Genomic DNA, 25,312 nt, shown 5'->3' with positions numbered 1-25,312 from the left:
TGATTTCCTCAGGATAAGGAATATTTCAGCTGCTTTATAACTTAGAGGCTGTCAGATACTGAGAGAGGTTAAATCACTCTCTTCACAGGTCTAATAAATACACACCTAAGGCTAGATTTGAAACTGGGTCATCTTGACTTTAAAAAGCAAAATTTATCACCTATTCCATGATGCTACATTAAACGTGAAAACAACTAATTAAACACGTATTGCAACAATCTACATTTAAATAAACTCTAAACCATAAAATGTCTTTTAAAAAAAAAAGAAAATCTTTATATTCACTTCTCTACATCTCCATCAGGATTTTGTCCCTTCACTGTCCTAAACTTTAAAGTATCATTTTCTCATAGTTAAAGTACATCTTCTTTTTCAAGTCCTATTATTTTTTTTCCTGTCTTCCATTATTTCATCAAGGTCTTTCCAGATTTATTTATATTGCTCCTACTTGTTAGTCTTAATTGCGGTGTGGTTCTCTATTACATTAATGTATCACAATTTATTCAATCATTTTACCTATATTTAGTCTGAGGCAGTATTCTGCAATTACAAATAATGACAAGAATTTCTTGGAGCAGATAGCTCTTTTGTGTGTTTTTTGCTTCACTTTTGGTAATAATTTCAGGGTATATTCTCAACACTGGAATTATTGGTTCACTTCAATAATTTTCATAATTTACTGTGTATTGCCAGGTTTCTCTACAAAGTATATTACGCTTGCTTTTCTTTCTACAATGATTGTACTTGTTTCTTTCTGGTACCACCAGTGTTGAGTTTTCCTGTTTTTAATTTTTTTTATTAATTTAATGAGTATAAAATAGTACCTCAATGTTCTAATTTGAATATCTTTGATTATATGTGAGGTTGGGCATTTTTTCAAGTATTTGCTAATAATTTGTTTTTACTTTAAAAAATTATTCGTTCATGTTTTGTTTTTTGTTTTTTTTTGATGATTTATCTGCTTTGGACTAGGATAATTTTTTTGGTTCTTGATATATTTTGAATAATGGAGTTTTTTTTTTAACTTGGACATTCGTTATAATTTCACCTTAGATTTTAGTTTTGCTTTTAATTCTATTTTTGTATATATTTTTCCATTTTAATGTCATTATGCATACTACCTTGTCCCTCCTATATTTGCTTCTATTTTTTTTAACAAAGCAGATCATCTCTCCTTACCCGTGAGATAGATACATTATTCCTTTTCATTTATTTTTTTGCTCACATCTATAAATATGTGATGCTTATGCCAAAAAAGACAACTGAGAAGATTTAAACACCTGTAACCTTCATACCTGCCTTCTCATTTCTGTAAAATCTTTTATGTATGGAAAAGATCCTTGATAAAAAAGAAATGAGAAAGGATCAGGAAGGATTGTGTAGATTATTTTCTTCAACAACCCACATCATTTTTGTTATGCACCTGATGGAGTAGTGTAGTGAACACAAGTCCCTGCTGTGTACCTTGTTTACTGATTTTAGGGGGAAAAAATGACTTGCTAGAACAAAATAGAGCTTTAAATTCTCTTCTAAGACAAAATGTTCCTCATGTATATATTAAAATTATAAAAGATTACAAGATTCTGTGAAGATGACTCTGCTGAGAACTTCATTCACTGACCTTCTGATTATTGACAAAGAAGAATATAAAACTTAGGAGATAGGCAAATTTAAAGTTTTTGCCAGCATGATGGAAGGTATCCTATAAAGAGTCTTTCCCTATTGATAAAGAAGATACTCTATGTATTCCTTTACATAGATGATGTGCCAATGACATTGAGCACCAAAATACTAGAAATCCTCCTTAGGGAAATCTATAGCAAAGTGAAAGAGATAAGTGCAACCATCCACACTGGAAAAACAAAGTAGATGAAAACACATATAGTCAAGATTATGACCTGCAGCTGGACAGGCAGCTATTGATTTTGTCCATCTGGTTTCCTCTCCAAACTATATTTATTGATGGACTGTGACCTCAGCCAAAAATTGAGTAGGAGGAAGAAATTGGATTAGATCCTATTTGGAAAATTGCATGGTGATTTCAATAATCTCAAACTGCTTGCTGTTATAATACTCAATCTCTTTCATAATGCTATTTTCCCCACTGAGGTTATATGACTATGAATCATGGTACACCATGATGTCAGAATAAAAAATTATAAGAAACCAAAAAAGCAATGGAAAGACATATGTTGGTTTTTAGCTGGCAATAGCATATTCCCAGTGAGGATCTGTGAATAAGATGTGGCATAAAATTTATATCTTTGAAGAAAAGGAAGTAGGATGGTCATACAAACAGCAAGAGAGAAAGATTTCCTATGGCTAGCCCAAGCACACTGTTGACCTAAGGTGTTAAACAGGCCAGAGGAAGGCCTTCAGTGAATTGAATGGATTGTTTATGAGTAATTTATAGTAAGGCATGGGCAAGGTATGTGATCCAACTGGATGGAAGGAATATCCATATTTATATTTTGATAAGTCCATGGTTTCCTCAAAGTCATAAATGAAAGTTTTTTCTATGCTTTGGAGATTAGATAGAAGTAAACACCTCTTGCAAATTACTATTACAAATCCCTTCTCTCTCTCTCTCTCTCTCTCTCTCTCTCTCTCTCTCTCTCTCTCTCTCTCTCTCTCTCTCGCACACTCACTCGCGCACACACACACACCAGACCAAACCACAACCCGTGTATTAGACATCCCTTCTATATGTTGTGCCTTTTTTTTTGATGATACAGACTATTATCCATATTATTCTGGAAGTGAGGATCCTTGAATCTGAGCCCATCATTCTCCATAGGGTTGCTCAGCAGTGTTAAGCTCCCAAGAGGCTATGTTTTTCATTCCTTCTTCATAATGTTTCTCCCTTAAGAGATCTTACATTTCTTGAAGCTTTATCTGCAAAAGAATCCTACATCTGATTGGCTGTATGCTACCATCAACGTTTCACTGACCTATCCACAAAAACATACATAAAAGGCTGTAAAGCTCGTCTCTCATGATTAATCCTTTATAAGCCTCCTGATGCTTCTTACCAGAATTTCATTTTCCTGTATACTTTAGACTGAGTTTCTCCCTTAGAAAGAGAATGGAATAAAGCAGAAATGTGGAAACAAGAAGTTCTGGGGAGATATTTTCAGGATCATTCACTTTAATGTTTCAAGAGACTAGTACTACTTTAATCCCCTATCCCCTCTGGCTAATTTTCCAAATTTCCATTTAAAAAAAAAAATTGTAACTCTGATCACTGTAAGCAGCCCAGTATGTTAGCCAATTTCCTTAATACTCTGGGAGCCATGTCATCAAAACCTACTGATTTGTATATGTTCATATTTTACAAACTCTCCCTTATCTGCCTTTTGTCAATAGCTATTTTGGTAGGGTTTTCATTACTTTCTAATTATTCCAATTTCTTTTCTTTATTTGTTCTCATTAAAGACAGATTTAGAAAATGAGATCCCTATCTCAGCTATTTTCCATCCTTCATTCATTCATTTTCTGCCCCCTCCTCCTTTTATTAGCAGGGGATGGAGGTTGGGAGGGGGATACTTGGTTTCTCTAAGTTACTCATTCATTTCCCCATGCAGTGGGAGAATGCTCTTTTCATTCTCCTTAACCCATTTACGTAGAATCAGTCATGGGAGAGTCCCCACCCCCACACCTCGTTTCTTGCCAACCATATCTTTCTTACAAGCTGTACTCGGACCCTTTCCTCCTGTCACTGTATCAGCTTATTATTCAGTGGGCATATTCAGCCAGAGGGCTTTGGTCCAAATGCACCACAGATATTCTATTATACTTGAGACTCTGACTTCCAGCACAGCCTTCTCTTTTACTCCCAACTTTGTGCTTTACTTTGGCACTGTAGTTGAGTGTGCATGGCAGAACATGAGCTCTTTTGGAAAGCTCCAGGAAAATCAATTCTATTTTACCATATTTGGATCAGATTGCAAGAAGGAAAATGCTTTCCAAACTTTGTACTGTTTTGTGCACTGGTAACACTCTGGAAAATGTTAAAGGCCAGAGCAAGAAATGACCTTAGAGATGATCTAATCCAGCTCCCTCATTTTATGGATGAGGAAATAGAGAGGTCAGGGTCACAGAACTGAAAGATGGCATAAACAAAACTTGAAATCACAGTCCACTTCGTACATCCTGTCAAAAACAATTGCATGGCCAAACCTGGCCTTGGTCAAGTGTAGTAGGTTGGGGTACGGTCTTGAGATGATAAGGCTAGTTTTGAGTTTGGGTCATCTAATCTTAATGTGTATCACAGTTCAGTTACTCCAACTATTTAGTCACTCAGGCTGTATCTACATAACAACCAAAATCTGCAAAAAATTGAGGGACAAAAAGAAACACGTAGGCAACTTAACTGGAGGTTTCTGAGCATCTGGAAGTTTGGTGTCTTGTGAACACAACTCCTGAATTTTTTACTGCATTTTTTTGTATGTCATGCAGATGTTTGGCGGTAGTGAAGACACAGTCTTGGTGGTTTGACTTGTAAATTGAACCTCATAGGACAGACATGTTACCATAGTCAGTCCTGGAAAGTGCTTCATGCGTCTCAGAGGAAAGGTACTGGACATACCCCAGATTGTATTATGAAGTGAGTCCTTGTTTCCAAGGATGTGAAAGCACCAAATAGTGTGTGTTATATGGTTTCTAAAAAGAAATGTTAAGATCATAAAACTAAACATCCAAAATTTCTGGAAAGGCCACTGTTAATGCTCCTAGAATGTTCTTTTTTTGGAGGGGGGGCAGTTGGGGGAGGACATGAAGTTTCCTTCATTAGACATTTTAAGAGGCTAGACTGGACTGTCTGGACTGATTCAAGTTCAATCTATAGATTTTTTTTTCTACTATCCCTATAATCCTATGATTGCAATTTATATTAATAATACTGTGCTTTTCAATAGAACAATTAGTTCTTCAATATATTTTCATTATCACACCAGTGCAAGGGTGGGTATAAAGCTATGTGAGGAGGTAGGGACAAAAAAATTAAACAGATATTTCTTGAAAACTTTCTACGTACAATGTACTAGGTGCTAAGTGATAGAGATACAAAAGCAAGAATGAAATGATTCCTGTCCTCAAGGAACTTATACTCTCCTGGGCTTGAGATAAGGCAATATAAAAACAGATGAGTAATATGAGGAAGAACAATTTAGAGCTAAAGGAAGACATTAAAGAGGAGGTAGCCACTGGACTTACATCTGGAGGAAGATAAAGATTCTGAGGATGAGGATGGTGTGCTTCTTCAGTCATGGGGGATGTTTGTGAAAGTGCAGAGGCAGGAGATGACTCATGGGCTTCAGGAAAGAGAGGTTCAGCTTAGCTTGAATACAAAAATACATATAAAGGGAATGACATGAAATAGGTCTGCTAGGGTAGGTTGGAGCCAGATTTTAGAGGACTTTAAATGCCAGTCTGGCTTGAGGAGCAAGTAGTTAATAAGAGTATTGTTAGTGGAATCAGTTTCAAGATCAACAAGTAGAAATTGAACTGTGTACATCAGAGGGAAGAGGAAAAAGTGTAATGCCTGTCACGGTAGTCAAGCCATAAAGATTGATTGCTTTATGATGCATTTCGTATGACTTGTTTGGTTTTCTAACACTAGCTCCTTTCTACCTTTGAGGTTGAGTCCCATGACTGTCACTTGTTTCATCTTGCACCAGACTCTACAATTTGCTCTTTTCTTAGACCCCTGGGCAGCAGGGGATAGGGTAGTGGTGACATAAGCATCTTGAAGAAATGGCCAGCTTTCATCCCTGACTCCTACCTGATTCACCTCCTTCCATTTTCACTGATACATGTCTTTTGGGTTTCATTTCCACCACTATGTCTGAGTTTTTGGTTTCATTCACAATATGAATGTCAATATCAATGTAGTCCAGTTCTTTTTAGCAGAAGATCTACTTTTTTTTGTCACTACATAATGATTGTGCATTCCAACAAGAGACCATTAAATTAATGCTTACAGAAAATCTAAGAACTGTATGATATTTAGTGTCTTTTGTTTCTTTTTTGCCAATTCAACTCCTGTCACGATGAGGCAAATATATGCCCACTATGAGGTGGGCAAATATGGAACTGTATCAGCTTTACGATTCTGGGATAACAGCCAGAAACAATAGCCTTACATCTACCTCTTTTTATTTCACAGCATCCCTGTTACATAAGTAGAGATAAGGAATGTGTCTGGACCTCTCATTTCATTGTTTTAGGGAATTCCCAAATAAGGAAACTCTATCTACCATAGTAGATAGCCACATTCTCTTTAATTCAGGGTCTTGGAGAGATATACAAAATACTGATGCTAAAATGAGTTATCCTGCATCACATAACCACTATCTGTCAGAAGTGCAATTTAAACCCAGGTCCCCCTAGTCCATGATGTCACATTACCCCTCCAGATAGGTGGACCAAGAATTTTTACAGATGAAGACATTAATATATTGATAAGTCAAGGGGCCAGCTGAAGAGCATATACATAGCTACCAATTGTTATAGCAAACCTAGGACTCATTCCCCCCCAGGTTTTTTACTACCCTTTTCATTAGATAACTCCTAACTTTTCTAAGTCTTGAAGTATTATGAGGTGCTTCCAGTTGTATATTTGAAAACACTGCCACTCACACAGCACTTACCTCCTAGAATTTTCATGTTTCTTCTATTTGCTCACAAGCTTGCATGCACAAGGCACATTTTACATGTGAGTTGTTCTCTTGAGTGAATAGGTCCGCCCCAAATCAGAATGCTCACATGACCTTTAGCTCACCCATCTTCTTCCTGGATTTGAACATTGTTTTTGCTTTTCTTTTCAGCTGCTAAAAGGTAGGGAGGAATTTGTTTCTTTATAGGCTCATTTATCCCTCTCAGTTTTTTGCGCCTTATGCTAGTGTTCGATACAAAGAGAACGCAGCTTGTTAGTTTCCATGCATGGCTTGTGCAGTTTGACCCCATCAAGTCATGTTCACATTACATGACAGGATCCAGGAAGAACACTCCAAATTCAGGTAGAGATGTTTTTCCAGGTGGATGATTAGTTTCTTTAAGTACCTTTCTCAAAATCCATTTAAAGAAAGCCATTATTTATGTCCAGATCACTAGAAACCTAAGTGTAGGTGGAGCCAAAATGGTTGAGTAGTGGAAACACTCAGCCAAATTCTCCCAACACCTTCCCTCCCCCAAACAACTTTAAAATAATGCCACAAATTGAATTCTGGAGAGGCAGGGCTAAAAAAAGTTTAGAGTGAGACATTCTTCCAGTCTGAGATTACTTAGGAAGTCAGAAGGAAAGATCTATGATATGGGATGGGGGCTGGGCCAGGGTCCATATGGTTGAAGCACCAGTGATGGAAGTAGATGGTGGCAACAAAAGCATTAAAAACTTTCGGATCTCTCAATACAGAAATGGTAAGGGGACCTGGCAACTGATCAGAAAGAGATTACAGGGAAGCCCTGTGCTAGCAGTAGATGCAGGACTGGAACTGTTTGACAACTTCATTGCCTGTATTCCATTCTGGGTTGGTTCAAGGGCATGGAGGAAAACTTTTGGGCAAGAGAGAACAGGGCCTCTGAGGAACGGTATCACTTTTAATCACAAGGAATCAAGAACTTTGAGGAGCAATATCAATTGTAATCCCAAGGGGTCAGGAGTCTTTCCTGGGGAAGGATCAAAGTATGAAGCAGGAGAGCAGAGATCCCTAGATCACACCACCTTGGAAGCACTTAAAATGTCCACAGTCCCAGAGCTTGCTCTTAAAATACCAGTGGGCAAAAGCCTGAAGCGTGGGATGGTGTTATCTCTTCCTGCCTCCACCATTCTGGGAATAGAGTCCAACTTTAACATAAATTCAAAGTCAAGAATGAGTAAGCAACCAAAAAAGGACCTGACTATAAAAAGCTACTATGTTAAAAGGAAAGGTCAAGGCACAAACTAAGAAGATGACAAGGAAGTTCAAAGAGTCACAAGCAAAGCCTCAAAGGAAAAAGATGAATTTAACAGAAGTCCCATAAGAATTCCTGGAAGAGCTAAAAAATGAGTTTCAAAGTCAAAGAAGAGTGGTAGAGAAAAAAAAATTAGAAAATAAATGAGATCAAGGGAAGAAAATTGTGACAAAAATTAGTAGTTTGGTGAAAGAGACACAAAAATACTGAAGTGAGAGGACTGAGGGAATTAGAGCAGCAAGTAGTAGCAGGAATTGAATAAACCACACTGACTCCATCTTGTGACTCAATTCTGTATCTAGCTCAGTTCTTTCTATTCAGTTATGGATCTAGTCCAATTTCTGTCTTGTAAGAAAACTTTATTCAATTGTGGGAATTGTGAGAGGACTTTGTTGCGTTGTTTGAAGCTAGCCCTGCATGGCAGGGAAGCTGGACTTTCTTTACTTGCTGCTTAGAGAACCTTAAGTAAGTACCTAAGTCATGCTCACTGGAAACCCAGTCAAATCTAAAGATTGATGCAAGGAGATTTTTCACAATTGCACATCTCAAGCAACTCATATCTTGTCTGAAAACTGGCCACATAATAAGTAATCAGTTATTTTTTCAATATTCCTTTGATTGACCACAATAACCTTAGGGGAGTGGGACACCTCTTTTTCTGATTTTAGGAAACTGCAACTATTCAATCTCTCTCTCCCAGCTAGGAAAGTCCCTAATCTTCCAATTAGAAATCAGATCGCTTAATTTCATATGCTGGTTAATTGTTTTCTTTTAATTAATTGATCTCATTTGATTGTTTTTAACATATAAAAATCTGTCTCCCTCTGTATTTGAAGTTCAGTGCCCAAAGCAGAGGGTCCTGGAACTGATTTGTTATGCAATTGGAAAGCTTTGCTTAACAAATCAATGTACTTGGAAGCACACCTTTGTTTCCTCAATCATTTCAACTTTTACCTACCGGAGAAGAAAATAACACCTTAAAAAAACAGAATTGGACAAATAAGAGGTACAAAATTTTGGAAAAGTAATAATTGCTTACGAATATGCAGAGCCAATATAATTAAAATGACACTTCTATCTAAATTAATTTATTCAGTGCTATATTCATCAAAAAACAAAAATGATTATATAAAGCTAGATAAAAGCAATAACAAAATTCATTGGAAAGAACAAAAGGTCAAGAATATTAATGGGATCAAAGGAAAAAAATTTTGAAGGAAGGCAGTCTAGCAATACCAGATTTCAAGTTATTACAAAGTGGTCATCATGAAAACAATCTGGCACTAGCTAAAAAATAGAGTGCAGTGATCAGTGGAATAGATTGGGTACACACTATACCCTAGAAAATGATCAGAGTAATTTAATGGTTAATAAATCCAGAGATTGAAGTTGGGGTCCAAGAATTCATCATTTGACAAAAATTGCTGGCAAACCTGGGAAGCAATTTGAAAGAAGCTAGGCATAGAAGAACACCTCATACCATGTACCAAGAAAATGTCAAGATGGATAAAGGGTTTAGACATAAAGGATGATATTATGAATAAATCAAGGGACTATAGAAAAATGTACCTGTAAAATCTATGGATAAGGGAAGAGTTTATGATCATACCACATATAAAGAGCATCACAGGGCATACAATTGATATTTTTTCATTATGTGAAATTAAAAAGCTTTTGCAGAAACAAAACTAATACTGCCAAAATTAGAAGTAAAACAAAACTGTAGAAAAATAACAAGTTTCTATGATTAAGGCCCCATTTCTCAAAGGTATAGAGAAGTGAGTCAAATTTACAAAAAAAAAACAACAAAAATGAGCCATTATTCAGTTGAGAAAATGGTCAAAGAATACAAACAGCATTTTTCAGATAAAAAGAAAGAAAAGCTATCAATATATGAAAAAAATGCTTTCAATCATTATTGAGTAGAGAAATCCAAAATAAAATAATTCTGAGTTAACACTTTACAATGATAACATTGGCTAGCATGACAGCAAAGGAAAATGGCAAATGTTGGAAGGGATATGGAAAAATTGAGACACTAGTGCATTGTTGGTGGAGTTGTGAGTTGGTACAACCATTCTGAAGAAAAATTTGAAACTGCCCAAAAGGCTATAAAGCTATGAGTACCGTTTGACACAACAATGCCACTACTGGATCTGTATCCCAAAGAGATAAGAGAAAAGGGAAAAGAGTACCTATTTGTACCAAATTACTTATAGCAGTTCTTTTTGTGGCGACTGAACAAACTGTGGTATATGATTGTGATGGAACACTACTGTGCTGTAAGATATAAGGAAGGGGATAGTTTCAGAAAAATTTGTGAAGACATATGAACTATTGCAAAGTGAAGTTAGCAGAACAAGAACATTATATATGGTAGTAACTGTATTGTAAGGATGCATCAACTGTGAAAGACAGTTGATAAGATACTCTGAGTAAGACAAGTTCCAAAGGAGCCATGATGAAAAATCTGTACCTCTAGAAGGAGTGCTGATGAACTCTGAATGTAGATTGAAGGACACTTTTTTTTACTCTATTTTTCTTGCTTGCAAAAGTTGAAACCTCTCAGAGACTTGCCTATTTTGCCATTTCCTTCCACTAAGGATAGACAAGAGAAAATCCCATAGAATAGTCTTTGAATAGCTTTGTAGATCTAGACGGAAGCAAATTACTTTTCACTGAAAAAATGTAATATTGCTGCAGGGCGTAGAGAAGTGCAGACCTGGGAAACTATTGTACGTAAATAAACCAACAATTATGTAAATTAAACCAGAAACTCCCATTTGGAAATTAAAAAAAAAAACAAACCAATCCAGCTAATTTCAAAAGAAGAAATTGGATAATTCCCCTATCTGATTAGAGGTGACAGGCACACGTAAGCAATTGATTGATAGGGAAAAATGATGGTTTAGGACTGCTGGCTAGTGACCATAAGTTCTGCTCACTTTCAAAGCACCATTTTGGATTTTACAAATACTATTAATCTCATCCTTTTGTAATTTCATATGCCCCAGAAATAAGGAAACATATTAGAACTGACTTTAATATGAACAAGACTTGTACTTCAGCCAACCTATTTTTTCCTTGTTTTACATTTTAGCATTCCCTCAACCTTAAGATTCTTTCATTAAATTTTGAAGGTAATTTCTATTCTTCCTCAAGGTGATAGTCCCAATTCCTATTTTCAGCTCCTCCCCCATTCTTCTTGTTAGATTCTTAGCAATCTTTTGTTGAATAAGATTGGAAGAATAAAATGATTACAAAATTTCTCCCCAATGGTTCTTCATTTGATTTATCACTACTGCTACCCATCTAAAAACCTTAGGCACTGCATCATCACACATTCCACCCGTCATGATTCAAGCCCACTAAGCAGTGATTAGAGAATTCCAAACCCATGGAATAAAAAGAAAATCTACCCAGTGGATAGAGCTCCCAAAGAAGCTCTAACCTTCAGGAAACCTTTCACACTGTCATAGGAAAGACTAAAGCAGTTAGAACAAAGGAGGATGAGGGACAAAACGTTTGGTTCCATGTTTCCATAAAGTGACTGTATCTTCCTTAAGACTTCCTTTGCTTCCTGATTTTAACTTTCTTTTTCAAATTTGAGGACAGGTACACGCTTAACCCTGAGCTCATTTAGTGTAGTAGTAGTTTTTATCCCTCTCCTCTTCTCTTCGTCTTCTTCTCAATCTTGTCTCCCTTCTGGGGCCATCGCTAGTCATTTCGATCTAAATCTTGCCACTGGACTCCAAATGACTCTGGAGAGAGTGAGTCTGATGCCTTTGTACAGTCCTGCTTCACTTAAATCCAATTCACTTGCAAGTCAAGACATCACCCTTCTGATATCATTGGTCCTCTTGGAGAATGAAGGACAAACAGCAACAACCACAACTGCACCACACTACCACCACACTACCACCACGCTGCCACCATGCTACCACCACACTACCACCACCAACAAAACAACACCAATGTGATTTAGTGTAAACATCTGATTGTCTTAGTATATCGCAGCTCAGAACTCCCAAGTTCAAGAGCTTCCTTAGGAGGATGGATTATTAGCTATGTGTCACGATGCCTGGCTTCATTCAGTTTCAAACAAGGAAGCAAAATGTCTAAATACAACACTAAATCTTTCTAGTGGTGAAAGGTGTGCTATAACCTACACTAGTCAGATCAAATATTGATACTGTTTTCAGTCCTTGGTACTTCATTTTAAAAGAAATAATGCCAAATGTATGAGTCAAGAAGAGGGTTGTGAGAATGGTGAAGGGATTGAAGGACATGACAGAGAAAAAACTGGTGGAAGAAACTGGTGATGATTAATTTGGAGAAAGGAAGATCAAGGAAGATGCCAATGTCTAGTTTATTGTGTAGGAGAAAAATTAAATTTGTTCCATTTCGTACTGGAGGCCAGAAGTAGGAGGATTGCGTTGAAATTGCACAGTCAAGTTTTATTAAGCACCTACTATGTACCAGACAATGGGGTAAGCATTGGAGATTAAAAGTAAGGCAAACAGCCCCTGCTTACAAGGAGCTTGCAATCAAATGAATTAGACTGTGAGGCAGATTTTGGCTCAATGTAAGGAAAAGCTCCCACCTGGTAATTAGTTCTATCTATTAGTTCTAAAAATAGTTCTATTGCAAAGTGGAATCGACCTCCTCAGGTGAGGGAGTCTTCAAGTGGAGCCTAGATGAACACTTGCTAGGGATGGTTTTTAAGCGCTGGGGTATGACTAAGGAACTTGTGAAGTCCCTTTCAAGTTTATGCTTCAATAAATATTTAGGTCTTTGATGAGACAAACAACAAAACATGTTTTGTTTGTGCTTACTGTGTAGCAGGGAATGTGCTAGGCAAAGAGGCTACAAAGAAGGGCAAAAACAAAAGAGAACAAAAATATAGTCTAAGCTTTCAAGGAATTTACGTTCTGCTGAGGGAAACAAAATGTTTATATGCACGTAATACATATGTGAAAGTGGTATGGCAAGGAAAGGGCATGGCAGTATGCACTTGAAGAACACAATAGAGGGAGGGTGATAGGGGACCTCATATCTTTTTGTGTTTTGACAGTGTATGTGTGTGCATTTATGGAGGGATGTTGGACCACAATTTCCTTATACACACACATATATATACGTATACATATATAATATGTATACGTATATATATAAAATGTACATCTATAATCTATAATGTATAAAAATAATTATGTATAATAATGTATAAATATGCATTTCCATCAAATATGTAAATTAAAATATACAAAACTATATAAAATGATAAATAGAATATACACAGAGAGAGAGAGAAGCACAGAGAGAGATTGGGAGGGGCTATGGTGGGGAGCACATGGAAAATCCCAAGCACATCTTAGTTCCCTTATTGAGTGTCTCTGGGCCCCAGAAGTTATTTGCAGATTCTGGATTGATTTCCTATAGGCCTCTGAGGAGATGTAATGGCACTATCACTAGAGAAATTGTCAGGCTGTGCCAGGCTGTCTTTGTCCTTTGCTCACCCAGAGTAACAGCAGTCTACACAAGAATCTTCAAGATAGGAAAAAAAAAAAGCCTCTTTCAAGTTTACAGGGCCAGGGGGACACATCAAGACACCCAAAGAAAGAAACAGCTTTCTGCTGCCTAGATTTCAGCATCTCTTTCCTTTATCTTCAGGACCCTTCCAAATTTGGGAAGGAACCCAGCCAGAAAGGCTCCTGGACCATCCAAGGAGGCTATGTGTAGCCAGACTGACCTTGTGATGGCCCCGACTCTACTGAATTCATCACCCTTCTGATGATTATCCCAATGCCTTCCGTGGCTCACACTCAACACCGAGCCCAGATGGAAAACATATCCATTCCTCTACATCTTGGTCAATTAAGTTCCAGAAAATGTGTGGCGTGTCCCTTGGCCGTGACAAGGGAAGATGATAGACGGCCAAAGACTCATTTTCAAAATTACAAATTTGGCCAATTTTCATAATACTGGAAAAGGAGACAGTCTGAAGTGTTTAAAATAGACTTCCAGTTCTTTGTAAGGTACGTCACAATGGCCTGGAAAAGGAGACAAGGGCTGGATCAGGCTATACCAGCAAAAGCTTCATAGTGTCTCATACTTGCCTAGGACTATTCAGTTATAGGATATTTTATATAAAGCATCTCATTAGAATTTTACAGCAATGTTGCAGAGTGAGTAGTATATGTATTATAATCCCCCTTTTATTTGAGGAAATTAATGCTCAGAGAAATTATTATTTGATTATGAATCCACAGTTAGGAAGTGATAAAATGCACAAGTCCAGATTGCTGCCCTGGCTCAAAGTCTGGGGAATCTTTTCTCAAGTGACTCAGTGACCGCGGGACACAATGCAGGACACTATTATGACTTTAATGTTAATAAATTAAGCATTTTATTTATTGTATATTTTAATTATTTAATAAATAAAATGTTTTTATTTTTAAAAAGTGCTTTGCAAGTACTCTCTTCTTCTCCTTTCCAGGATCATCATTAAATTAATCCTAAGTAAGAATTTCCATTAAATGCAAACTTTCTCATCACTCAATTTTTCTTAGGATGGAATTCAATAAAGGTGGGTCAATTTTACATTCCACCTCTAGAGATTTAGGTCAGGAGGTTCCCAGTAGTTATGAAAGTAGTTTATCCTAAAAACGTGATGCCAGAATACGGATTTTGGGGAAATATTCATGTAGAGTGTTTAAATGCACTTGGAAACTGTGAACCTACATTAAATTTTTTTTGAAACCTGTAATTCAGTGTAATTGGTTTCCTTTTCCTTTGTAGTCTTATGTATTTTGTGCTTCTAAAAATATTTTGAAAAGGGATTTAGATAAGTATCCATTTACATTTTGATCTTAAAAAATTAATTGAACTGATTATTTTATATAGATGCATTCTTAAAAACCAAATCTACCTACAGAGTGTAAGCTCCTTGGAGGAAGAGACTTTAATTTTTTTCTCTGTTATCTTGATGCTGAACACAATGCATTATACATAACATGTGCTCTCTAAAAACATGTTGAATTAAATTGAATATTGCAGCATGGACACATTTTACATACAGGTATCTACATTTTCTTTCATCCATTCCTACTTTCAAAAACTCCACAAATAAACAGATGTTCAGGGCAGCAAAATTAAGTCTTTTCTTCTGTGTCCTCTAACATGGGAGGACTTACAGTAGGGCAACCTACTTAAGAGGTTTCTTGGCTTTGTTTTCTTTAGTTGCTTTTATTTCAGAATTAAATCTAACCATGTATATTGTCTACAATTAAGATGGAGCCATATATCTCTTCCTCCTTAATTATCCCCCATTATCTCCTAGAGAGTCAAGAAGTATTAAAGGCATCAGGGAATGGGGCTAAAGTATTCCATACTATTGTGTTTGATGGTAGCAAGGATTAACTGTGGACTGTGGGAATATGGTGGGCTGAAGTTTTCTAAGTCTTAGGTCTTCTTCATATCTCCTTTTTCATCATCTCAGTTGTTATAGTTCAGTGAGATATCCATCATATCTTTAACACCACTCAACCATCTTGAAGATGAATGTCATTGGTTGCTAGAAACTGAGACAGAAGCAGAGAGAGAAGAAGAAGATGATGATAGTATAAATTCATGTGCATTATTGGAAAAATAACTCAAGAGTTATAGATCCAGTTTAACCAAAACTGGATTATCAGTGTCATTTTCTCTACCTTATAAGGAAGTGACTTCAAAACTCTCTGAACTTCAGTTTCCCCATGTGAAAAATGAAGTGGCTAGAGTAGCTGACCTCTAAATTTTCTCCCACCTCTACCATCCTATAATTCTATGGCCATTGAAATTTCTTGAAACAGAGACAGTCTTTCCCATAAATTCTGTGATGGGTATGGAAATGGTTCACTTTTGGAGCCTTGACTGTAATTGCTACCATATTGGGATACGATGGAGTGTGAAGGGGTTACGCCAGAATTTCCTCCTTCATTTTCACCTGTGAGTAATCCAGTTGTTTTGCATTGGTCTGTTACCAAATTAGCTGTCAGGAGAGAGGATAGCCTTATTCCATCATTCCTCAAAATGTGGTATGCTCTGGTTTTAAATTGCCCCATAGTTGATGAGTTGAGCCCACATTTGTATCCAAAGGGTTTTCAGTGTGAATTACTTATTAATGAAGTAATAAGAGGAGCGCATGAAGTGATTTTTAAAGCTTGGATAGTTTCTTCCCAGAAGCTCTTGAGGAGCAGGATAGCTTTTTCCCAGGAGGAGGGTCAGCATAATAAGAGAAGAGAGAGAAAGAATAACCTGAAGAAGCTACTTTACTCTGCCCTTGAATAATTGAGGTGCGATGATCTGAATGATGTCCTAACAGCTAAGTTTTCTGATCTGTAAAATGGGGATAAAAAGTCTTTTCTGTGCTTCACAAGCATATCGTGAGGCTAAATGATACAATCACTGATGTGTAAATCATTTTGACCCATTAGAAAAGAAGACCTTATGTGAAAGTAAACTTTCATTAACATCATTATTGTTTTCCATCTGAAATTTCTGTCATTCTATAATCATATAATGCTACTATATAATTATAGCATAAATACATTATAATTTGGGCCTTCCATGATAACTCAATGGGCATTTCCTTTGGTTTTAAGTACAATGATTATTACACAACAATTAACAGAAATCTATCATTAATTAGAGCACATTACTTGTCTTTGTCACCTTCTCCATTCAGTCCCTATGCAGTTGGTAGAGGAGGTCATTAATTCATACCTGTGGTTCATTCACTGAAACGATGACCTATTCTTCTCATGACCAGAGGGATGTGGTGGAGAATTAATGAGGAAAATGAGCATAATTAATTCAAATTAAAATGGAAGGATTATACTTTGACAATATGCTCACACTAGGTCTTAGCACTCATTTGAAGGAGCTGAAAAAAATATGTATTTGGAGACCACAAGATTGAATCCAATGCCTACTTTGTTAATGTAGTAGGTGTATTTTAGGGGTTCATGTACTCATTTCTGACTTCTTGTATATTGTCATTTATTGGAAGTGAGACAGTGGGCAAGACTCAAACCTCTTTGAAGTTCAGTTGTCTCATCTGTAAAATAGGTGTGATAATTCCTAAAGATTACTCTATATGAGAAACAAATGAGAGGAGAATAGCAGAAATTGAGTGTTGAATCTCTCATCAATATGGACATGGGGGGAGTGATAGGTGGGCATAAGATGATACTTAACTAAAGATGATGAAGCTACTCTGGTCCCGTGAGGTTGCCTTCACCAATCAGAACTTCTGCCCTTCAAAGTTTAATATGATGAGATCTTATGTGATTCTTGACTTGCCCTTGGTTGACAAATTTATTATATTGACCTTCTTTTCTTATCTCAGGGCAGAGGTATGCCCTTACTTTTGTCTATGCTTATTATGATTGCTATAATATTTAAGTCTGCCTTGGTTTGACCCACTAACAAAGCCTCAACAGGATATATCCTTGTCCCCTATGGACCCATCAGTATCATTGCTTCTGATCAAAGGGATCATTCTGCTATGAAGAAAATCTGACACTGGGCACATTGCCATCATATGCACTGCATTTTCCATCTTCTCCATCATCCTCAGGTAGCTTGTATCAATGACTGGAGGAATGGACTTTTAAAACACCAGCTTTATCATCACAATCTTGATTATGTGGGTTGGGTCTTCCACTGATAAATCTGTGCTAATCTAAGAAAGGGTGAGATAGACTCTCTGTGCTACCAGTTTCTTGTATCCAATTTTTAGGAAGACTTATTGATGAGGATGTACTCCTTTAGACATAGTCCCAGGTAAACCTCATCAGCCTTTCCTTATTTCATCATTTCTGTAGACTCAACTGGCCTTGCACTTTCTGTTTTCTTAGAAGACTGTATACAGCCCAAGGAAATGGTTTAGATTTCCACTAATTGGCACTTTTTCTTTCTCCCAGGATAATTCAGACAACTCCCTAGAAAAGTCTGGAGGACTAAGAATGATTGAGAAGAGAGAATGGCCTCACTCTAGCATTCTTTCAGATGTTTTGTGACTGGTTTAAAATTGTCCTGTGTTTGATAAGTTGAAACCCACACCTGTACCTCAAAAGTTTTTAGTATAAGTTGCTTATTAAATAAAGTAATAATTTAAGGGAAGTAAAACTATCTTTATAATTATTGTAACCAGAAATTCACCTGAAAAAAGGGGAATCCTTTAGCAGACTTAATGAATATGTTAAATGCTTGTATAAAAGTGAGGAGATAGTCTTTATTCAACCCCAAAAGAAAGAATGCCCCTCATAAGAGGCTTTGAAATCTGCCAACTGTTGTTAAAATCTCCCTGATGGAGAGTGGGAAGATTTTACTGGTTCAATGTAGTCACTGAGTTAGTGCACATTTGAGGTGAATCCTGGTATCACGTGAAGTCTTGGGACATGTTCCTTACAAAAGACTTACGAACAATTAGTGACTTTGCTACAGGTGACTTAGACCTGCATATTTGTTGGGAATCCAGCACTAGAGTGCTGTTATGTGGACCTGATGTTCCTCATTTTACACCTAGTTACCATGGTTCTTTTTACCTCAGGATAAATACTTTGAATTGCCCTCTCCACCTCACATTATCCTTATAGTATTAATACTTATTTTTAGAAGATTGGACTAATTTTTATTCTTTTTTTTGCATTAAGCTCAGTTTTCTGATCTGTAAAATGGGGATAAAAGTCTTCTTTCTCTGCTTCACAAGCATATTGTGAGAGAAAATGGTATCTAGGGTAATAGCAAAGCACTATTAATGCTATGTTAAGATTGCTTTTAGATAATTTTAGTGTTAGAAGAAAATTTTAGGGACTTTGTCACCAAGGGGTGGTATGGTATTAATAGCAGTACTTGTTTTTATTTTTGTTTTTAATTGTTTTTTTGTGGGCTGGGCTGGTTTGGAATTAATGGACCTTGGAGGCCCTTCTCAGGATCATCATTGGTTTGATTTTTTATTGCCCAAGGCACAAAGATCCAACTTACGAGGAGTTAGAGTCAAAACTTTCAGTGGAATTGTCATTCTCCTATAGGTTTCTGACAGGATGATCAGTTGCTGTGTTGAATGTGGAGATGAAGAAAAGTAGAATTCTATCTAAATTGTATCCTTTTAAATTTCATCTTTAATACTTTTTACTTTATTTCGTAGTCCATGAGGACTTTATTGATTTTTTAAAATTAAATATTTATAATATTTGTTTTTATATTACATAAGTTTTCTCATGTACTTCTTCCTCTCTCTCCTCCAAGAGAGCCATCCATTATCATGAAGAACTGGGGGAAAAAAAGGTTGAAACAAATCTCCCATTTCTGTAATTTCACAGTTGCAGTCACAACAAAATTCTGGGCAAGTGTCTTTCCATATCTCTTCTTTTGGATATTTCTGGTTCTTTATAATTTCAGTTTTGATCCTACTATGATCGCTGTTCTATCCATTCATATGGTTGTAGCCAATATGTGTATTTTCTGGTTCTGTTTATTTTGCGTCTGTTCATGTGTGTAAGTCTTCCCATGCTTCTCTGTATTAATTATATTTATAATTTCTTTTAGGCAATTAGGTGGTACATCCTGGGTCTGAAGTCAGGAAGACTTGAGGTCAAATCCAGCCTCAGACAATTACTAGCTGTCACTTAACCTTTGTTTGCCTCAGTTTCCTCATCTAGAGAAAGAGGCTAACAATTATGATAATACCTAGTTCCTAGAGTTGTTGTGAGGATCAAATGAGATAATAATTGTACAGTACTTAGCACAGTGTCCGGTATGTAGTGTGTACAATATAAATGTTAATTATTAGCTATTAGCACAGTAGTATTCAAATTAATTCATATACTTGAAGATCATCTACTTTGTTTCTGTTTCTTTGCTACCACGAAAAAGGTTGTTTAAATTTTTTGATATATATACGGACCCTTTATATTTTTCAACAACTTCTGTGGGGGTTCAACTTGGCAATATATGGATCAAAGGGCATAGGTATTTGGTCGATTTGTTTCAGAGCTTCACATTGCTTTCCAGAATGGTTGTATTAATTCACATCTCCACCAACAAACCTGTGCCTGACTTTCCATAATCCCCATTAACCTTTTGTTATACCTCAATAGATTCTAATTCCAGGCCAAAGTCGCTGGACTGGTATAAGTTTGACCTGGTCCAGAAAATAGGAATTCTGTGATTAGTTTATATCCTTTTCTTCAATAACTGAATCTGAGCTAAGTACTTGATAAGCTAGTAAAATTTAGCAGATGGAAAATAGCAAATTTATTTCCATAACCCTCCTTCACCTTCACTATAATCATGAGCAAACATTTAGATAGATTCTCTTATATATATATATATACTATTAATGTGAGGAGTGTTGATTCTAAAGGTCATTTACCAATATCTATTTACAAACCATAATATTATTCTAAATGTTACTACCATAAACTTTCAGACCTATTCTTTGTGAGGTGTTCTGTAGAACAGTGGTGTCAAACTCAAATACAAATGGGTCCCTCAAACTGTTCATTAATATTCCTGTGTGTACATATTGACTTACAAAACCAAATATTAACATTATCTGTGACTTAATGTATTTTAATTTATTTTGTTATATATTTCTCAATTATATTTTAATGTGGTTAAGTATGCTCAGGAGCATTGCTTTATATGCACCGTGGGGTCTATTGTATTTGGCCCCTGTGTTGTTGAAGAAACATAATTCCAATGGAAAGCTAGAAGTGTTAGCCCTCAAATACACAACTGCCTCTAATAACCACAGTGACATTTGATAAAGAGCTAATCTTCCCTAGCCCTTTTTTCAAAAGAGAATTGGACCAGATAATTTCTATGTCCAATTCAGATGAATTCCATATAATGAGAATGTGTTTACTTAGAGTGACTAACTTGACCTTTTTAAATGAATTAACCAGTGAATTTAGTTGGAATGACAAATTTAGTCAATTATTTATGTCTTTATTTTCTCAAATATTCTATTTTTATTCAGTTACATATGAAAGCAATTTTTGGCGTTCATTAAAAAAATGAGTTCCAAATTATCTCCTTCCCTCCTCCATCCTTGGGAAGGTAAGCAATTTGAACTAGACTATACATGTGTAGTCATACAAAACATATTTTAACATTAGTCATATTGTAAAAGAAAACATAGACCACAAAAAGACCAATAAAAATAAAATTTTTAAAAAAATATATGCTTTGATCTGCATTCAAATTCCACCAATTCTTTCTCTGGTGGTGGATAGCATTTTTTCATCATAAATTCTTCAGAATTGCCTTGGATTGTTGTATTACCGAGAATGGCCAGTTGTCATTCACAGTTGATCATCATGCAGTGTTGTTATTGTATATTTTGTTCTCCTGGTTCTACTCACTTTACTTTACATCAGAAGTTCATGCAAGTCCTTGCAAGTGTTTTTTTGGGGACAGGAAGCATCCTACTCATCATTTCTTATAACTCAGTGGTATTCTATCACAATTAGATATCACAACTTGTTCAGTCATTCCCCAATTGATGTCCATCCACTCAATTTCCAATTCTTCACCATCACAAAAATAACTGCTATGAATATTCTTTTGTACATATAGGTCTTTTTTCCTTCTCTTTCATTTTATCTCTTTGGAACACAATCCTAGTCATGGTATCATTCAATCTTATTTTTTTAACGAAGTGGAATTAACTGGTCATTTATTAGAGTTGGCTAATTCAACTTTCTGTTGTTAGCACCATACTGATGTGGATAAAAAGGTGCCCTAAGGGTTAATATTAAGAGTACCTTGTGAGACTCTTCCTGAGCTTGAGGGCATCCTAAAGTCTTCCTTATTGCAGGATACCATAAAGCTTCCCCCTTATACTGGACCACAAAATTCCTTGTCTCCCTCATCCTGGGTCATAAATTTTCCCTTGTCTCCCTTATCCTGTCCTTATAAAAACAAGTCTTTGTCCCTTTATAAATTGCTAGTCCTTTTTCCAGGACTAGTCTGCTGCTTTTGCAGCTTCCACTGGTTAGGAGAAAATCATCTAAATGAATTTTTTCACATCTGAACCTGCTCTCCCAACTCAGACTTCAACAATTTTAGTTCATTCTGTCTGTGTAGGTAAACATTTGAGAAAGAAGGAGAGGTGGATAAACTTCATAGCTTCTAGGAATATAACTGCAGCTTACAATTTTGTCACACAGTTGATGAGTCATAGCTCACTTCAGGGCATATACTCGTGATTGTGTGTGTGTATACACACTGAAAGCACTCATAACCTCTCTTGTTGACATGCCATTTGTACTAAGGGCAGTCCACATTGCCTCTGGTGCCATTGGACAGACTGATGAAGAATCAAAAAGAAGTATACTTATGCCATGAATCAGAATAACACAGTGATATTAATAGGAAATGATGAAGAAAAAAATGTCTTGGGCTTTGAGGAGGGATGTGTTCTGTCTCCTTTTCTGCTTTCCCTGCTTCTTTTGGTCCATAGTGAAAATGCCCCTTCAAGATAGAGATTGTCTCACTTTTATATCTATAGCCAAAGTCTGACACATTATGTGGAATATTGTGGATTCTTAATAAATGCAATGACTGGTTAAAGCAAGAGAGTGACTAACATCCCAAAATAATAACAAGAAGAAGGTTTCATCTTCTTGTGGGACTTCTTGTGCTCAAGACTATAGTCCTGAGTATTGACAGTTATTTTAAATCCACCCCACTTTCTCTGTGATTTTATACTTGAATTTTGCTTTGACTCCTCTGCTTGCCTTTTTTCCACCAGCTATTGGTATCTGATCCTGATTCTCCTTTTACTTTGATAACCTTGTTTCTTCCTCTTTTACTCAGCCTTGCCCCTAACACTGCTGTTTCTTACCTACTGGATCCTCATAGCCTTTAACCCACACCTCTTTATTTTTGGGTGAAACCATTTATTTAGTGCCCTTCTCTTATATCTTCCATCTAACTTTAGTACTTTTTCAAAATAAACAGGGGAAAAACTGAAGCTCTCCATTCAGTGTTCATATGGCTGCCCAATTCAGGATAAGCCTAAGTAATGAAATCCTCAATCCCAAAGAATGTCATCCAGGATCTCCTGAGACCATAAAAGGGCATCGTGATCATTATGATGCTTTGGGGAAATTGCCTAATTATACTACCAGATTTTACATTCTTTCTGGATTAAACAAAAACCACATATACATGCAAAAACTCAGAGCCTGGGGCTTGAGATCAAAAATCATAGTAAGGTGAATAAACAGCATGTGCAGCAAGCTGCCTCTAGGGAGGGAGGAAATGAGGTCAGTTTTAGCACTACTGGAGGAAATAGAACACCTGTACTAGGCAAAGGTGAGGATTGTGAAACATGTGACCCGGATACTAACAGGTGTAGTCATGGTAACCATGGTAGTCATCAATGTGGTGAGTATTGTGTGGTCCAGCACTGAAAAAGAAGAGAAAACTGGACTGAAACTGTAGCTGAAATTGAAACTTAGACTCTTTAGTGATGTGGTTTGACTTTGCAGTATAACTCAACAGGATGGTAAATAACTTTTTTGGAAACCATCTCCCCACTGATATCGGGGACTCTTCCGTTCTCTTTTCTTCTTTCATACCTGACACAGTTTATTCCTGTAACCTCATTTTTCTGAATGCTGATTTCCAGATGTCACCCATCTAGAGAGGAGGCAGTGGCCCTCAGTTTATGTGTTCCTAGGAATTTGTGCAGAAGCATCTGGAAAAGAAGTTGACATTATCAATCTCAGAGTAAGTACAATTATCAGAGCAAATGGGAGGATTGATTTGAGTGAGGGAGGGAGGGCTGTGCAAGGTCAACAGTCTCACTTCCTCCTCCAGAGCCATCTAGCTCCAGATATTCATCAGGATGATTGGAGATAGCCCAGGATGCATTAGGAGACCCTGGCCCTTTTAGGCTAAGACCTGTTCAGGTTCCCACTTTGAGTGAGATAATGCCCATTCAGTGAATAGGTCCCTTTAAGAAGTAAGTAATGGAGCTGCAAATAGGAAGGGCATTCAAAGGAAGAGTTCCTAGTTTTGCCAACTTCTTTTAAGAGCAGTCTATTGGGAGAGTTGGGCTGAAGGAGCTCATTTCTGCTTGTTCCTAAGTCTTTCTGTAAATATGAAATATTACCTGTCAATCATCCTTGTCACCACTCACATTGTAGTCCAGGAATTCTTACTGGTTTTGTGTATGTGTCCTAGATGCCTTTGGCAGCCTAGTAAAGCCTACGGATCCCTCCTCAGAGTCATATTTTTAATCACCTAAAACAAAATAGGTAAGCTTAGAGTGGAAACCAATTGAGATGCTATTATCAAAACTTAAAAAAAAAAGTTCATAGACTCCATGTTTAGCACCTCTGCCCTACAAACTTTGTTGGATTGGGAAAGGAACCTGACAGCAATACCTGCAGCCTAAGAAGTTATTCATGGAGAGTTCCAAGATTGGAGCCAGTAACCTGAGGTCAGGCACTGGTTCTGATAATCTTGGAATCCACTAAAATGTTTACTAGATTTTCCTTTCAATTGCTCCTATTTCAGAATATTCCAAATCACTCGTCAAGACAACCCATCATTTTATTTCTGCTTATTACTTTGAAACTAATCTCCCTATCACTTCACCTTCTTTGCTTTTCATTCGTACCTGTTTAGCTCTTTATTAGACTTGTCTTAGTCCCTCTATCAATCTCTCTTTTGAAATGGGGCCCCACTAGAATATTCTCACAACCATAGCCATATCTTCACCTACACTCATGTCTTTCATTTGTTTCCTAAGTTTTCTTGGGACAGAAAGTGAGTTCTACAATAGCTCTGGGGGAAAAAAGGGTAGATGCCTTTGATGTGTCTATGAGGATCAAATGAGTTCCCATACAAAAGTTCCTTGCATACCTTAAAGCAGTATAAAATGCTCATAATTATGCTTATTACTATTATTTACAAGATCATATGAGGAGGTGATCCTATGGAAAGCCATAACCCAGAAAGATCATTTTTGCCTTGTGTGTTATCGAGTTTTCTTAAATAACCAAGGAAAGCAAACCTTACTCTAGTTCTCTATGAAGGATTTTGAAACCTGCTATGGTTCAAATGGGTAAAGAAAAAAAAAAGACTTGCCTATCATCATTGGGAATAAAAGGTTTATTTTCACTAAAGGACCTTAATGTCACTTTTCTAGGGAGAATAAGCTGTTCTTTGGACCTCTTTAGACATTCATTTGTGGCAGCCAGCCGTGAGGCACATTAAGCCTGGAGAATTTTCCATCTGTTCTGGCGGCTGCTATTGATTTTACCTACTAGGATATTTGGCTTTTTCATAAAAT

General features: G+C 36.6%; 1 long non-coding RNA gene across 3 annotated transcripts in view; it reads left to right on the top strand.

Moving 5' to 3' along the window:
- LOC140509819 (uncharacterized) overlaps positions 1-25,312 on the top strand; it is a 132,947-nt gene that overhangs the window by 75,621 nt on the left and 32,014 nt on the right. For all 3 annotated transcript variants that reach the window (XR_011968935.1, XR_011968936.1, XR_011968934.1), the window contains exon 3: positions 23,642-23,742. This is a non-coding gene — a long non-coding RNA (uncharacterized lncRNA). The remainder of the gene's footprint in view (positions 1-23,641; positions 23,743-25,312) is intronic.

Source organism: Notamacropus eugenii, chromosome 1, assembly GCF_028372415.1.
Source record: "Notamacropus eugenii isolate mMacEug1 chromosome 1, mMacEug1.pri_v2, whole genome shotgun sequence".
NCBI classification, from domain to species: Eukaryota; Metazoa; Chordata; class Mammalia; order Diprotodontia; family Macropodidae; genus Notamacropus; species Notamacropus eugenii.
This window is presented reverse-complemented; position numbering and strand designations above follow the sequence as displayed.